Raw genomic sequence first — 15,722 nt, 5'->3', positions numbered from 1 at the left:
TCGATAATCCTGAATTTTATTTCCAACTCTCTATAGGCTCTATAAATCACTTAACATTTCTCTGGCACCATTTCCTTATCTGCAAAATGGGATCAGGGCATAGATGGTATAAAGGGCTTTGAAACATCTGGGTAAAAGAATGTCTTTTATTGTAAATCTATTTCACAATGCATATCTCTATGCCTCAGTTTCCTTTACTGTAAAATGGGGATTAAATATCTGTTCTTTTTTCTACTTAGACTTTGAGCCCCATATGGGAGGGGGACTATGTCCAACATGATTAGTTTATCTACCCCAGCACTTAGAATAATGCTTAACACATAGTAAGTGCAAAAATATGAGAAGCAGCATGACATAATGGATAGAGAATGAGCTTGAGAGTCATGAGGTCATCATCATCATCAATCAATCATATTTATTGAGCGCTTACTGTGTGCAGAGCACTGTACTAAGCGCTTGGGAAGTACAAGTTGGTAACATATAGAGACAGTCCCTACGGGTTCTAATCCTGGCTCTGCCACTTGTATGCTGTGTGACCTTGAACAAGTCACTTTTCTCTGTGCCTCAATTACCTTATCTGTAAAATGGGGACAGACTCAGTCCCATGTGGGATGGGGACCACATCCAACACGATTTGCTTGTAACCACCCTGGAGCTTAGTACAGGGTTGGCATATAGTAAGCACTTAATACCAGAAAAAAAGGAATTTGGTAACTGTCTATGAGCTGCCATCTTTGAACTGGGAATCATATGGGCAGTGGCAAGTGACACATCACCATCTTCAGTGTTTGAAGGCAAAGCATGATATTTATCCATTCACATGGGGAACCTGAAAAGTCCCATGCACAAGTGAACTTTTGTTCCACATGACCAAGTAAAATTGTCCTACACTTCCTTGCTTCATTTGCCATTTGCAGAACCTGCTTTTGTTTTCTACATGTGCCTCTTCATCTCCTGAGTTTCCCTGATATCTCTGTTCAAGGAGAGCAATTTCTGTCAACTACAAGCTGCTCTGTCAGCTATTCCACATTAATACTAATATTGATAAATAATTATGTTGTTGGTTAAGCATTTACTATGTGCCAGGCACCGTTCTAAGTGCAGGGGTGGATACAAGCAAATTAGGATGGACACAGTCTCTGTCCCACATTGGGCTCACAGTCGGTGCGATATAATGGAAAGAGCATGGGTTTGGGAGTTGGAGGACCTGGGTTTTAAACCTGGCTACTCCATTTACCTTCTGTATGACCTTGGGTAGGTCACTCAACTTCTCTGTCTTCCCTTTACTCATTTGGAGAATTGGGACTCAATGCTTGTCCTCCCTCCTACTTAGATTGTGAGTCCCCTGTGGAACCTGATTATCTTGTACATTTCTCCAGCTCTTAGTACAGTGCTTGGCACATAGCAAGCACTTAAATACCACTGTTATTATTTCAATCAATCGTACTTATTGAATGCTTACTGTGTGCCTGGCACTGAACCAAATGCTTGGGAGAGTACAGTATAATAGAGTCGGTAGACAAGTTCCCTGCCCATAACAAGCTTAAGACTGTCCCTCTTGTCTTATGCCATTGAGTCATTTCAGACTCATAGTGACACCATGGACATATCTCTTCCAGAACACCCCACTCTCCATCTGCAATCATTCTGCTAGTGTAAAGAGTTTTCTTGGTAAAAATACGAAAGTGGTTTACCATTGCTGCCTTCCGCACTGTAATAATAGTAATAATAATGGCATTTGTTAAGTGTTTACTATGTCAAAGCACTGTTCCAAGTGCTGGGGAGGATACAAGATGATCAGGTTGTCCCACTTGGGGGTCAGAGTCTTAATTCCCATTTTACAGATGAGGTAACAGGCACAGAGAAGAGAAGCGACTTGCCCAAAGTCACACAGCTGACAATTGGTGGAGCTGGGATTAGAATCCATGACCCGACTCCCAAGCTCGTGCTCTTTCCAACGAGCCACACTGCTTTTCAAACTCGAGTAAAACTCGAGTCTCTGACCTCGACTCTCTCCTTTGCTGCTGCTGCCCAGCACAGGTGAGTTTCCTTCCATTAGCTAGCCACTGGCCAAGCTAGGAATGAAATGGGTAGGCCTCTGCTTGGCTCTCCCTCCTGTAGCCAAAACTGGTAGAGTACTGGAAACTCTCCAGGTGCAATCCTGAGAGGGGAAGACTGTTCTTCACTGGGTCTTTAAATAATGTATCTCCCTTCCCTGCTGTAGCACCTTATTTATGTTCACCATTCAGCAACTGCCTTGGAATGGGCACCCTGTCATTTCCAAATAAGATGAGTTCCACTTCATTAATGCAGTGTTTGGCCTACAGTACACTCACAATTAATATCACTGATTATCTGAGGCTCTGCACTGAAGCTGTGTTGCTATGAACCTCGCCTCAGAGTCACTAAGCTGACTGCTGTTATGTTCATCAGGAGAGAATAGAAGTTGCTCTGTAATACATTTGTCGTATTGTTTGTGCAGGTTTAGTGCACACAAGTGCAGCATAATATTCACACCCCACATGCCTGCAGTAATTCATGCACCCAATCAATCATATCTATTGAGCACTTACTGTGTGCAGAGCACTGTACTAAGAGCTTGGGAAGTACAAGTTGGCAACATATAGAGACGGTCCCTAGCCAACAGTGGGCTCACAGTCTAGAAGGGGGAGACAGAGAACAAAACATATTAACAAAATAAAATAAATAGAATAGATATGTACAAGTAAAATAGAGTAATAAATACATACAAACATATATACACATATACAGGTGCTGTGGGGAAGGGAAGAAGGTAAGGCAGGGGGGATGGAGAGGAGGAAGAGGGGGAGAGGAAGGAGGGGGAAGTCTGGGAAGGCTTCCTGGAGGAGGTGAACTCTCAGTAGGGCCTTGAAGAGAGGAAGAGCGCTAACTTGGCGGATGTGGGGAGGGAGGGCATTCCAGGCCAGGGGGAGGACGTGGGCCTTGGGTCGATGGTGGGACAGGCGAGAACGAGGCACGGTGAGATTAGCGGCAGAGGAGCAGAGGGTGCGGGCTGGGCTGTAGAAGGAGAGAAGGAAGGTGAGGTAGGAGGGGGCGAGGTGATGGACAGCCTTGAAGCCGAGGGTAAGGAGTTTCTGCCTGATGCGTAAGTTGATTTGTAGCCACTGGAGATTTTTGAGGAGGGGAGTAACATGCCCAGAGCATTTCTGGACAAAGACAACCCAGGTAGTGGTGTGAAGTGTGGATTGAAGTGGGGAGAGACAAGAGGATTGGACATCGGAGAGGACGCTGATACAGTAGTCCAGACGAGATAGTATGAGAGCTTGAACGAACAGGGTAGCAGTTTGGATGGAGAGGAAAGGGCGGATTTTGGCAATGTTGTGGAGCTGAGACTGACAGGTTTTGGTGATGGCTTGGATGTGAGGGGTGAACGAGAGAGCGGAGTCAAGGATGACACCAAGGTTGCAGGCTTGTGAGACGGGAAGAATGGTAGTGCCGTCAACGGTGATGGGAAAGTCAGGGAGAGGGCAGGGTTTGGGAGGGAAGACAAGGAGTTCAGTCTTGGACATGTTGAGTTTTAGGTGGCAGGCAGACATCCAGATGGTGATGTCCTGAAGGCAGGAGGAGATGCGAGCCTGGAGGGTGGGGGAGAGAGCAGGGGCAGAAATGTAGATTTGAAGTGATTGAAGATTTACATCCATCAGGCTATACTGCTGAAGGATGATGTAGCCAAAGAGATGTCCTTATTTAGGCATCTGTGATGTCTTTATCAGATAAGCAGAAGTCTGGTAATTGAGAACTGATGTTTGGCACACGCATGCACACACACACACACACACACACACACAGAGCTATTTAGCTTTCCAAACTTATGTGGTCCTTGAACCTCAAGGGATTACAACAACAATAATAATAATAATAATAATAGTATTTAATAAGTGCTTACTATGTGCTAAGCCCTGTTCTAAGCACTGAGGTAGATACAAGGTATTCAGGTTGTCCCACGTGGGGCTCCCAGTCAATCTCCATTTTACAGATGTAACAGGCACAGAGATGGTAAGTGATTTGCCCAAAGTTACATAGCTGACAAGTGGCAGAGCCAGGATTAGAACCCATGACCTTTGACTCCCAAGCCCATGCTCTTGCCACTAAGCCACACAGCTTTTAATGGCATTTAAGCCATTTATGTCATTACTACTCACCCCTGAACTGAAGTTGTGGCCTAATGGAAAAAGCACAGGCCTGGGGGCAGAGGACCTGAGTTCTAATCCCATTTATGATACTTGCCTGCTATGTGACCTTGGACAAGTCACTTAACTTCCCTGTGCCTTAGTTTCCTTGCTTGCAAAGGGAAATTAAAAGCCCACCCTCCCTCTAATTTAGACTGTAAGGCCCACTTGGGACACAGACTGTGACACCTGATTATCTTGCATCTAATTCCAGCACTTAGTACAGTGCTTTGGCACATAGTATGTGCTTAACAAATGCCACTTATCAAACCATCTACAATGGTCGGCTTGGGGAAGCAGTGTGGCTCAGTGGACGGAGCCCAGGCTTTGGAGTCAGAGGTTCAAATCCCAGCTCTGCCAGTTGTCAGCTGAGTTTGGGCAAGTCACTTAACTTCTCTGTGCCTCAGTTACCTCATCTGTAAAATGGGGATTAAGACTGTGAGCCCCCCGTGGGACAACCTGATCACCTTGGAACCTCCCCAGCACTTAGAACAGTGCTTTGCACATAGTAAACAATAAATGCCACCATTATTATTACCATTATTAGATGCATTTTATAATTTTTCTTTCTCTTCATTCGTATTCAACAACTTTGGTGCCCATATGATGGAAAAGCACTTTTATTATTGCTGCAAACATGGAGCCTTCACTCTATCATGTGTGCTTCTCACCATACTTAGGAGGCCTTAGCTTAAGTCTGCCTGATTTAAACACTCTGACACTCCGCAGATGGGGACCTTTCCAGAACAATTTCTTGCTGTGTGACTTTGGGCAAGTCACTCAACTTCTCTGTGCCTCACTTTCCTTAACTTTAAAGTGGGGATTTAATATCCATTCATCCTTACACTTAGACTTTGAGCCCCATGTGGGAGAGGGACTGTGCCCAACCTGTTTAGTTTGGATCTATCCCAGAGCTTAGAACACTGCTTGACACATAGTAACTAACTACTGTCCACAAGCTGTCAGGAATTCTGATTTTGCAAAGTACTTATATGTCCTGTCTTATCTAGCCAGTTCTTAGCTCATTATGGTCAGGGAATGTATCTGTTTATTATTGTATTGTACTCTCCCCAGCACTTAGTACAGTGCTCTGTACACAGTAAGCACTCAATATATATGAGTGTCTGACTGATGGTAGTAGTTCTTCATCATGGATAACTGCCATGTTGACCTGTTGTTCCATGATGTGATAGTTTTTTTGGCTGGATTTTTTTGTCCCCACTTTGTAGAATGGAACTACAAGGTTGGAGCCCACTAGATCTGGCTATCTGGTAAGCCTATCTCTATAAGGCAGACAATTTATAAAGCATCTTTTCTGCCCCTTCCCTTCTCAGGCAGGTATCTTCGATACAATGTCTACCTGTTCAGTGATTTACCAAACCATATCCTACATTTCTAATTTCACGGGATTTTGTCTAGGACTGAGTAATGTACATTGCACATCCCATGTGGGTTAAGGATTAAGTCCAACCTGACTACTTTGCAGCTACCCCAGTGTTTGACATATAATATAAATATAAAAATAATAATGTATAATATAATATAATACATAATATAATATGATAATGTAAATATAATAATAATAATAATGAAGATGACAATAAGTATCCCCAAGTAGAGAAGCAGCATGGCTGAGTGGAAAGAGCACGGGCTTTGTAGTCAGAGATCATGGGTTCAAATTCCAGCTCCGCCAATTGTCAGCTATGTGATTTTGGGCAAGTCACTGAACTTCTCTGGGCCTCAATTACCTCATCTGTAAAATGGAGATTAAGACTGTGAGCCCCCCGTGGGACAACCTGATCACCTTGTAATCTCCCCAGTGCTTAGAACAGTGCTTTGCACATAGTAAGTGCTTAATAAATGCCATTAATAAATGGTATATACTTGTTTGCTAAATACCACAGTCTGCACCAAAGCAGCAGCATGAGAAACATCTGAGAAGCAGCATGGCCTAATGGGTAGAGCATGAACTTGGGAGTCAGAAGGACCTGGGTTCTCATCCAGGCTGGGCCACTTGTCTGCTGTATGAACTCAGGCAAGTCATTTCACTTATCTGTGTCTCAGTTACATCATCAGTAAAATGAGGATTAAGACTGTAATCTCTATGCAGGACTGACTTGTATCCACCTCAGTGCTTAGTACAGTGTCTGACTTTGTAAGCACTTAAATGCCATAAAAAAAGGAATGCACACAGCAAAGCATTTGAACACAGAGCTAAATGCTGTTGCGGAATTCTGTTACCTATATAATACCCTAACACACAACAATAGAGAAGGAAGTAGAAAACCAAATCAAGAAGGCCAGGGCACCCTTTAGGAGATTGTCATACAGCGTGAGGTTCTGGCATGGTAACAAGCCCCAGACCAAACTGAAGGTGTCCAGAACTGTAGAGCTGTCCAACCTTAAGTATGGCTGAGAAATCACAGATTCCAGACAGGAGTCACATCAGATTCTTTCAGCAGTTCCACCAGCATTGCTTGCAGGCCAATCTCAATACCGAATGGCACTACGAGATCACGAATAATGAAATTCTGGAACAGAGTCTCCTGATATCGAAGCTTTGTTCACCATGACACAGCTCTGCTGGGTGGGACTCCTGAAGAGAAAGGGCAGCAGCAGAATGAACAAAAAAAATGTTGAATGGAGAGTGGAAATTAGGAAGCAAAAAGCAAAGAGGGTGGAGGATAAATTTTAGGGACATGGTCAAACAAAGCCTCAAATGTCGCTGTATTCCTGTTGAAAGTTGGGAATCAGTTGCCAGGAGAAGCAGCATGGCCTCGTGGAAAGAATATGGGCCTGAGAGGCAGAGGAGCTGGGTTCTAAGCCTGGCTCTGCCACTCATCTGCTGTGTGACCTTGAGAAAGTCACAACTTCTCTGTGCTTCAGTTTCCTCATCTGAGAGAGAGTTTGGGAGGGAAGATAAGGAGCTCAGTCTTAGACATTGGCAACACATCCAGTTGGAGATGTCCTGAAGGCAGAAGAGGAGAGGGAGAGGGAAAGGAAACACGCATGAACAGGGGAGGAGATGTAGATTTGGGTAACATAAAAATAATGATGGTATTTGTTAAGCACTTACTATGTGCCAAACGCTGTTCTAAGTGCTGGGGTAGATACAAGATTAAAAGGTTGTCCCACATGGGGCTTATTGTCTTAATCCCCATTTTAAAGATGAGATAACTGAGGTACAGAGAAGTGAAGTGACTTGCCCAAAGTCACATAGCTGACAAATGGCAGAGTCAGGATTAGAACCCGTAACCTCTGACTTCCAAGCCCATGCTCTTTGCACTGAGCCACGCTGCTTCTCTTCATCCGCATAGAGATACTAATTGAAGCCATGGGAGAGAATGAGTTCACCAAGGGAGTGGATATAGATGGAGAACAGAAGGGGACTAAGAACTGACCCTTGAGGAACCTCTATAGTTAGGGGATGGGAGGGGGAGGAGGATCCTACAAAGGAGACTGAGAATGAATGGCCGGAGAAATAAGAGGAGAACCAGGAGAGGACTGAGTCAGTGAAGCCAAGGCTGGATAATGTGTTGAGGAGAAGGGGATGGTCAACAGTGTCATAGCCGAGAGGTCGAGGAGGAGTAGGATAGAGTAGGAGCCGTTGGATTTGGCAAGAAGGAGGTCATTGATGACCTTTGAGAGGGCAGTTTCGGTGTAGTGTAGGGGGTGAAAGCCAGATTGGAGGGGGTCCAGGAGAAAGTTGGAGGAGAGGAATTCGAGGGAGCGAATATAGACGACTTGGTTCACCCCAGGGTTTAGTCCAGTTCTTGACATATTGCAAGCACTTATGCATGATAACTATAGCCTTCTACTATCAAGAAAAGAGTATCCTTCTGAGGAAGTATTTTGTAAGTCACAAGGCAAGGAGGAAAGGGGGAGATAGAACCAGGCATTGCCAAAATTGAAAATAGCATCACAAGGTCAAACATCTTGTGAACACCATATGGCACAGAAATTTAGGCCTCATTGGATCTTTACAGCCCCACACACACACACACACACACACACACACACACACACACACTCTCTCTCTCTCTCTGTTGAATTTCGCCATCGGTGAGTTTTGGAAATTATTCTCCATAACTAAATCCAATCCCTTCCTGCAATAAAACCAATTTCATTAGTGAAGTTGAAAATCAGGTGACCATCATTTTTAGTACAATGATGCCAGTTCAAACTCTTTACTTCTCTCAAACTCACCTCCAATACATCCATCACCTCTGACCCACTGCTCACGCTATTTCCTCTGCAGCTGGCACGATGATTTGGCATTTCTGGATGTGTAGAGGAAATGAGAGACAAGTGGGACTTGGGTAGCGGCACTGAAAAAGCATTTCCGAGGGCTTTCCCTCAGAAGAGTCATTTAAATTCAGAGCAACTATCCACTGTGCCACACTACTTCTTGGTCATTCTTGGAAAATTTTATCTACAACTAAATCAAATTTATTGATGCATATAAATCCCATTTCTTTAATAGTAATAATAATGGTATTTGTTAAGCGCTTACTATGTGCAAAGCACTGTTCTAAGCGCTGAGGATTCTTAATCCCCATTTTACAGATTAGGTAACTGAGGTCCAGAGAAGTGAAGTGACTCGCCCAAAAGCCACACAGCTGACAATTGGCAGAATCTGGATTTGAACCCATGACCTCTGACTCCAAAACCCGGGCCCTTCCACTGAGCCATGCTGCTTCCTTACCAAAGTCAAAAGTTGAGTGGTCACCATCTTTAATCTAATGATGCCAATTCATGCTCTTTGCTTCTCTCAAGCTCACCTCCTAACCAACCCGCACCTCTAATCCACTGCTTATGCCTTCCCCTCCATAGGGACCTCCAATTAAAATGAACTCTGCCAGTATGTTAGAACACATATACCTGTAATAAGTCCACTACTCCAAAGTCAATCCAAATATATTGAGGTGCAGGCAGATTAATCAATTGCATTAACTGAGCACTTACTGTGTGCAGAAAACTGTTCTAAATGCTTGGGAGAGTAAGATAACAACAGAGTAGGTAGACATGTTCCCTGCCGACAAAAAGATTAGTCTTGAGGGGCAGATCTTGGAGAGGAGTAAAAATACTTTTGGGGAGTTGTAGAGAAACCTGGTGTACACCAAGAAAGGGTCTAATTTTTGTTCCACACATAGCCAGTGAAAATCGTAAGAAGAATTCCAGCAAATGAACAGAAAAATAGTAAACTAACCAGAAAATTCCAAATCCTTTATCACCTGTCTAATATTCACCTGTAAACATTATAGATCGACCAAGATGACAAAAAAGAATTACCCATTTGGAGAAGGCTCTTCCCAAAATCCAAGGCATCTTTCAGGAGACATCCTCTAGACACCAGAGGAAATCGCATTATTCATTTCACCTGCTTTTATAGATTTAGCTCCTCGGATCCCTGGGTAGGGGGAGAAGTACAGGGAAATGCCTTCTGGGAAGTTCAGTCTGTGATGAAAGAGACTTCATTATTTCCAGCACCTGTTTGGAAGCAGCAGCTGCCCCCTTGCCTTCTGGGAAGATTAACCTCATTATTCAGGATTCTATATTCCTCTTCCACTCCGTCCTTTAGCTCCATCTCCAAAAAATGGTTTGTTTACTTGCAAAACATCACAGCCCAACAAACCATTTCTCTCCTGTTCTTTTGAGATGTCTACAGAGCTGCCTTCTCCGAAAGGCTTTCATTGAACAATATTCCCACCTTCCAGGCAGCCCAGCCCATCTACCAACTCACCACTCATGAGTTTTATTTTTGTATTTATCCACTTGAGTGGCTCTGACTTCTCTCCTAGCCCATTCAATTCGAGGAGCAGAGACCATGTCTTATGCTTCTACTGAAGGTACTTCAAGCACCTAATCTAATGTTCTGAACAAATGATGACCTCACCACGCCAAGCAGCTACTCCTAATCATTAGCTTCAAGTCACTCAATTAGTTCTCTCCCACCTGCTCATCAGTGCTCTGCTCCCATCACACCTCAGCTGGCACACATTACTCTCCAGTCAACCTTCTCACTGTGCCCCATTTTCTACTCTTCTACTGCTAACCTCTTGCTTTGACCAGTTTTTTCTGCCTGAAACTCACTCCCTCATCAAATTTCCAAACCACAGTTTCCCCCATCTTCACACACCTCCTGAAATCCCACCTCCTTCAGGAGACCTTTCAGGATTCATGTGGAACAGGGACTGCATTTGACCTGATTAATTTGTGTCTACCAATCTCTTGGAAAAGTGCTTGACACATAATAGATGCTTAGCAAATATCATTAAAAAGAAAGTCTCTTCTCCAGGTCACAGATTCCTAGTAATAATAATAATTGCGGTATTTGTTAAGTGCTTACTATAGGCACTAGATTGGATACAAGCAAATCAGGTTGGACACAGTTGCTGTCCCAAGTGGGGCTTACAGTCTCAATACCCATTTTACAGACAATGTAACTGAGGCCCAGAGAAGTGAAATGACTTGCCCAAGGTCACACAGCAGAGAAGGGGTGGAGCTGGGATTAGAAGACATGACCATCCACTGCCCCAAACTGCTTTTCTCTACTACTTCAGAATTTACTCATTTACAACCACCTGTAGTAATTTTGTACATAATGACTTAGATACTCTAACTTTTAAGCGCATATTGCTTCCTTTATCAATGTTTCTATTCAAATTGTCCTATTGGTAATTTACTGTGGGTCTATCTCCTAGTTGGATTGTAAACTCACTCCTTAATTGCTGTGCTTTCCCAAGCAATTCATAAAAAACACTCAGTGGACACTAAATAAACATTATTACTACTAAGCATCTTGAGGACAGGGATCATGTCCTCTAACTTAACTGTACTCTTCCAAGCACTTAGTTCAGAACTCTTCGCACAGTAGGGGCTCAATAAATATGAATGATTAATGGTAAGTGGCCTTTCCTGGACTTGAACTCATTAGTTTCCCTTTTTCCAAGGCAAATGATCCAAGTATCTCTAGCTCTTCCTCATACAAGTATGTTTCCTAACCATTTAATCATCCTTATTCATTTTATTTTATCCCATCTGTACTTTCCTCTTCATTAGTGGGTTCTGGAGTTCAGATCTAGGCTCAAGATCCCAGGGAAATTCTCACCAGCATTAAGCAAAATAAGAAGACAGATTAACAGGCTATTGTTGTGCTTACTTTTAAAACAGCAGGCTACACTGTTAGCTATGAGGCTTTTCACCATGAAATCTATAAAGGCTTCTTTGAAGAGTATACTTCTTATTTTGGGGTGTGGTAATAAAATCTGTGCATCAATATTTTTGTTTAAAATGCCACTGTTTTTTTCAAAGGCCTCTCCTGTTGTCTACTTTTTTTTTCTGAAAATGAATTGGAGAGGCTTCTCTTAACATTGTGATTCGAATCTGGCTTCTGTCCCCTTGAGATAGGGGAGACACAAACTCACAGGCACATACACATTCACTGAGTTGAAATATATCTGTCCCACTGGACTGTAAGTTACTTCAGAGCAGGCATCATGTCTACCAACTTTATTGAACTATATTCTTCATCATCATCATCATCATCAATCGTATTTATTGAGCGCTTACTATGTGCAGAGCACTGTACTAAGCGCTTGGGAAGTACAAATTGGCAACATATAGAGATAGTCCCTGCCCAACAGTGGGCTCACAGTCTAAAAGGGGGAGACAGAGAACAAAACCAAACATACTAACAAAATAAAATAAATAGAATAGATATGTACAAATAAAATAAATAAATAAATAAATAGAGTAATAAATATGTACAAACATATATACATATATACAGGTGCTGTGCGGAAGGGAAGGAGGTAAGATGGGGGGGATGGAGAGGGGGACAAGGGGGAGAGGAAGGAAGGGGCTCAGTCTGGGAAGGCCTCCTGGAGGAGGTGAGCTCTCAGCAGGGCCTTGAAGGGAGGAAGAGAGCTAGCTTGGCGGATGGGCAGAGGGAGGGCATTCCAGGCCAGGGGGATGACATGGGCCGGGGGTCGATGGCGGGACAGGTGAGAGTGAGGTACGGTGAGGAGATCAGCGGTGGAGGAGCGGAGGGTGCGGGCTGGGCCGTAGAAGGAGAGAAGGGAGGTGAGGTAGGAGGGGGCGAGGTGATGGAGAGCCTTGAAGCCCAGGGTGAGGAGTTTCTGCCTGATGCGCAGATTGATTGGTAGCCACTGGAGATTTTTGAGGATAGGAGTAATATGCCCAGAGCGTTTCTGGACAAAGATAATCCGGGCAGCAGCATGAAGTATGGATTGAAGTGGAGAGAGACACGAGAATGGGAGATCAGAGAGAAGGCTGATGCAGTATTCTTCCAGGCTTTTAGCACAATACACATTGATTGATTGGCAAGTACTGGGGTGCCTCAGGGCTTAGTTCTGGTTCCTCTTCTATTCTCCATCTATACCCTCTCCCATAGATGCTCTCATGGTTTCAATAACATCTCTACACAGACAATTTCCAAATCTACATCTCTAGCCCTCACCTCTCTCCCTCTCTATAGTCTGGCATTTCCTCCTGCTTTCAGGACATCTCTATTAGGTTGTCCCACTGACATCTCAAACTTAACATGTCCAAAACAGAACTCCTCATCTTCCCACACAAACCCTGACCTGCCCCTGACTTTTCTATCACAGTAGACAATACTACTATCCTCCTTGTCTCACAAGCCTGGAAAACAGCGTTTTTCACCCAGGAGACGCTTAGCAAATACCTTGAAAAGTAGGTATTTGGCATTATCATCAACTCATCTCTCTCATTCAAGCCACACAATCAATCTGTCACCAAATCCTAGCTGTTCTACTTCACAACATCTTTAGAATCCCTCTTTTCCTCTCCCTTCAAACTGCTACCATGCTGATCGAAGCATTTCTCATTTTCCACCTTGACTATTTTATCAACCTCTTCATTGACCTACTTATCTTCTGTCACTCCCCACTCAAGTACCTACTTCCCTCTGCTGCCCAGATCATTTTTACTGAAAAACCTTTCAGTCCATATCTTCCCACTCCTCTACAAAAACTTCCAGTGGTTTCTTAACCACACCCTCATCAAATACAGTCTCTTTACTATTGGCTTCAAGGCAGTCTATGAACTTTCTCCCTCCTTCTTTATCTCGCTTGTCTCCTACTACAGTCTACACTGCACACTCTGATTCTGTAAAACTAACCTACTCTCTGTACCTTTATCTCATCTGTACTGATGTAGAACCCTTGCCCACATCCTCCTTCTGATCTGAAAATGGTATTGACATCTGTCTACTTGTTTTATTTTGTTGTCTGTCTCCCCCTTCTAGACTGTGAGCCTGTTGTTGGGTAGGGACCGTCTCTGTATGTTGCCGATTTGTACTTCCCAAGAGCTTAGTACAGTGCTCTGCACACAGTAAGCGCTCAATATAAATGATTGAATGAATGAATGAATGAAAATCCCTCTCCCCCACCATTATATCCAACAAACCCCATTTTACCCACCTTCATTACCCTCTTAAAATCACATCTCCTTCAAGAAGCCTTCCCTGACTAGGCTCTCATTTCCCCTACCCACCCTCCCCTCTGCATAGCCTGTGGACTTGACTGTGTACCCTTTAAGCTCTTTAAGCACCACATGTGATGGGATTCACATCTACCAACTCTATTGTGCTGTACTTTCCCAAGAGTTTAGTACTATGCTCTGCATACAATAAGCACGGAATAAATACCATTGATTGACAGCTTAATAAGTTGGGAAATGTTCCATTCTTGAACAAACTGAAGTGTTTGCTGAAGGAGAGAACTGATGGGTATGTAATAAGCTTGTAAGAAAAATATGCTCTTCAGCCCAACAGCAAGGACAGACAAAGAATCATGTTTTAGCCTCTAAAAACTGATGGCATCACACTTCACTTCATGTGGGTGTGTTCTTCTAGATTTTGGAGGTTCACTTCTTAGCACTTTGGCCAACTAGCTCAAAAAATTGTAAAAACCCTTCATCTCTACAATAAAGTACACCTCCTTTGTTGTGGGAGGAAGGGCAGTCAAGCCACTAGGTTGAAAGCATTGATCAAGGGATTTGAAGTGTCAGCCTGCTGTTCTCTTAAATAATCTGCCCTATAGAGGAAATTTTATGACAGGGTGTGAGAACAAGTAGTCTTGATTTCTGTTTCTATTGGTGTCTAAGTAGCTAAGTGGTGCAGAGGAAGAGGGAGGAAGCAGTAGCACTCTAAGCTATGAATCATTTAGCACCACTTGATCAACAGCACATGAATGCCCTGAGAATATTTCCATTAAGGGGTATGCTGTCATCTTAAACAAAAATAATTAAAATACCATCCAGTGGTTTCTTCTAAATTATGTAGGCCCAGGAGAAACATCAAGAGAGAAGGTTAAAGGAATAACATTTTTTTTCTGCTCCAAATTTAGAAAAAGAAAAAGAGATAACTTCACAGCCCAGCTCAGTGGGAAGGGCATGGGCTTGGGAGTCAGAGGTCATGGGTTCTAATCCTGACTCTGCCACTTGTCGGCTGTGTGACTGGGCAAGTTACTTAACTTCTCTTCCTCAGTTACCTCATCTGTAAAATGGGGATGAAGACTGTGAGCCCCATGTGGTACAACCTGATCACCCTGCATCTATCCCAGTGCTTAGAACAGTGCTTGGCACATAGTAAGCACTTCACAAATACTATCATCACTATTATTATTATAAGGGAATGGGTGTCCAAGAAGAACAGTTATCACACAGTTAATAATAATAATGATAATAATTACAGTATGTATTAAGTGCTTACTATGTGCCAGGCACCGTACTAAGAGCTGGTTCCTTCAAACATACTAGTATTTCAATGTTGGAGACACAATTTTGACTGGAAGGGACATTGTTTTATCCTATGCTGTCGAGTCATCTCTTACCCATAGCGATACCATGGACATATCTCTCCCAGAACGCCCCACCAACATCTACAATCATTCTGGTAGTGTATCTATAGAGTTTTCTTGGTCAAAATGTGGAAGTGGTTTACCACTGCCTTCTTCCATCTAATACAATTGAGTCTCCACCCATGACTGTCTTCCGTGCTGCTGCTGCCAAGGACAGGTGAGTTGTGACTTGTTGTAGATTGCCTTCCACTCGCTAGCCACTGGCCAAGCTAGGAATGGAATGGGTATGCCTCTGCTTGACTCTCCCTCCTGTATTCAAGACTGGTAGAGGACTGGAAACTGTCCAGGTGTGACCCTGATGGGGGGGGGATAAGAAAATAGTCTGAGAAGCAGCATGGCTCAGTGGAGAGAGCACGGGCTTTGGAGTCAGACATCATAGGTTCAAATCCCGGCTCTGCCACTTGTCAGCTGTGTGACTTTGGGCAAGTCACTTCACGTCTCTGGGCCTCAGTTTCCTCATCTGTAAAACGGGGATGAAAACTGTGTGCCCCCTGTTGGGACAACCTGATCACCTTGTAATCTCCCCAGCACTTAGAACAGTGCTTTTCACATAGTAAATGCTTAACAAATGCTATTATTATTAATATTATCGTAGTTACTGTGG

General features: G+C 43.5%; 1 non-coding gene across 1 annotated transcript; it reads right to left on the bottom strand.

Annotated features, from left to right (window-relative positions):
* Positions 1-15,285: 15,285 nt before the first annotated feature.
* LOC119924612 lies at positions 15,286-15,423 on the bottom strand. Its single transcript, XR_005449316.1, has one exon. It is a non-coding gene; the product is annotated as a small nucleolar RNA SNORA7 (small nucleolar RNA).
* Positions 15,424-15,722: the final 299 nt, after the last annotated feature.

The sequence above is a fragment of the Tachyglossus aculeatus genome, chromosome 2, assembly GCF_015852505.1.
Source record: "Tachyglossus aculeatus isolate mTacAcu1 chromosome 2, mTacAcu1.pri, whole genome shotgun sequence".
Taxonomy (NCBI): domain Eukaryota; kingdom Metazoa; phylum Chordata; class Mammalia; order Monotremata; family Tachyglossidae; genus Tachyglossus; species Tachyglossus aculeatus.
This window is presented reverse-complemented; position numbering and strand designations above follow the sequence as displayed.